The sequence below is a fragment of the Chrysochloris asiatica genome, unplaced genomic scaffold, assembly GCF_000296735.1.
Source record: "Chrysochloris asiatica unplaced genomic scaffold, ChrAsi1.0 scaffold00303, whole genome shotgun sequence".
Classification (NCBI taxonomy): domain Eukaryota; kingdom Metazoa; phylum Chordata; class Mammalia; order Afrosoricida; family Chrysochloridae; genus Chrysochloris; species Chrysochloris asiatica.
Window position 1 is genome coordinate 335,529 of NW_006408821.1, and position 2,216 is coordinate 337,744.

The following is a 2,216-nucleotide window of genomic DNA, read 5'->3' on the forward strand; positions in this document are numbered from 1 at the left end:
TAGAAGCAAACATAAAGCATAAAAAATACCAAAACACATACCCATCTAAGTTTTAAGAACACAGAAAACTACTGAATATGCCCATAAAACAGAAACAGATGACCACATCAGCACATGTCCAGAAGCGAGATAAAGTGACTGAGACATTATTTGAAGGTTGACCTACACGCCACTACTGGAAGGAGAACAGGCTTTGGAAATGCCTGAGAAGGAATTCAGAAAAATGATGATAAAATATATCAAAACACTTTACAATGGAATTGAGAAAATTAAGGAAGAATTCAAGAAAGTTCTACAGGAACAATCAAATAAGATAGATACAGCATTGGAAACAATTCAAAACCTACAGACAGAGATCCACATGATTAACGATAGAATATAAAAAATGGACAATACACTGAAAGGGCAAAGGAGTAGAATTGAAGAGATGGAAGCCAGAACTAGTGAGCTGGAAGACAAATCTCTCGATCCTACTAAATAGCAGAACAAACAGAAAAAGAGATACAAAAATTTGAAAAAACCAAAGAAGGGTCTAAGATTCATGTTGGACAACATAAACAGGAATAACTTAAGAATTATCGGCATTCTGGAACAGGAAGAATTACACAAATCCACACAGGAGATAGTTGAAGAGCTTCTGGAAGAAAATTTTCATAACATCCTGAAAAGTGAAAAGATAAACATTCAAGAAGCTCAATGAACCCCAGGAAGGATAGGCCCTAAAAGACAATCACCAAGATATATAATAATCAAGCTCTCCAAAATCAAAAATAAGGACAGGATCTTGAGAGCATCTAGGGAAAAGACAAGTGTAACATACAAAGGCAAGAAAATCAGATTAAGTTCAGATATCTCAACAGAAACCATGCAGACAAGAAGGCAATGGGGAGACATATATAAAACCCTGAAAGAAAAAAAAAAAACTGCGAACTAAGAATCCTCTACCCAGCAAAGTTGTCAAACAAATATGATAATGTAATCAAAACATTCTAGGATAAACAGAAGCTAAGGGATTTTGCCAAGCTAACCCTGCTATGAAAAACATCCTAACGGAAGTTCTATGGACTGAGAAACAACAAGAACAGACAATAACCAGAGAATGATGTACATGGGAGCATCACCCTGAACTTAACAAATGGAAGAGTCAAGGGCAGAAAAAAATTATAAGAACAGAAGATCTGGAAGGTCAGTCTATGATCAAAACAATTACAATGTGAAGAGAGGTAAACACAGAGGAACAGAGATCCAGGTGGTGGGAAGGCCAGGTAGATTACAGGATAAAACAGACTGTCTTAAATGAAGGGAAGAGTTAATGGACTATAAGGTAACCACAACGGTGGGGTTGGGGTAGGGAACTTAGGGGGAGGTGGAGGGAGATGACGGTAGAGCACAGAGTAACGTTAGACACATCATAGTTCAAGTGTTGGGGAAGGCAATAGAAGAAGGGGGAGGAGGTGGAAGAGCAAGTTAGATAGGGGAACACTGAGAGGTTTGCATAGGCTAAGTGGGACAGAGATAAATAATGATGCATGCTCAATCTTGGAACAACAGGGCTCTGTGAAACAGGGATCTAGGCATAGTTTGAAGAGGGGAAATAATACTAAAATGTTTGACTGTCTTATGAATATTGGTTTCCCTTAAATAGACACCTGAGTGGGATAGAAAGGAATGTTGGGAAACACGGTTACAGAAAACTTGTAAGCCCATCTTCAACCTATAACTGAACGGAATACCTAAAAGGAGTTCTAGAACTTGCCCAGTGAAACAGGCCTCCTGTGGAGCCTTTGCAAATTATAGGACCTTAGGTGGAATCCTGAGTCCCATCCGGAACCTTATGAAGTGGGACATTCCCACTAGAAAGGACAAGCAGACCACCCTGGAACAGCTAGAGTGACAGAGATACATCTTCAAAGAAAGATCATCAGGAGAAAGCCCAAACAAAAATGTCAGCATGACTGACTTCTACAAGAATAAGCAAGCTGGATTACAGACAGGATGGCGGATCGGGTGGAAGGAAGTACAGTGAGGAGCTCCGCCACCAACAATACAGAATACCAGACCAAGCAGGCTCAGGGGATGGTCCCAGAACTCTGAACCACATATAAAGGAATATTTAGAAGGTTGGAAGGCTTACAACTAGGGGAATTTGTAGCAGAGACAAGAAATCCATTGCTTTCTAATTCAAGATGCTTAGCTGCTCCACGAGCCACCATCTT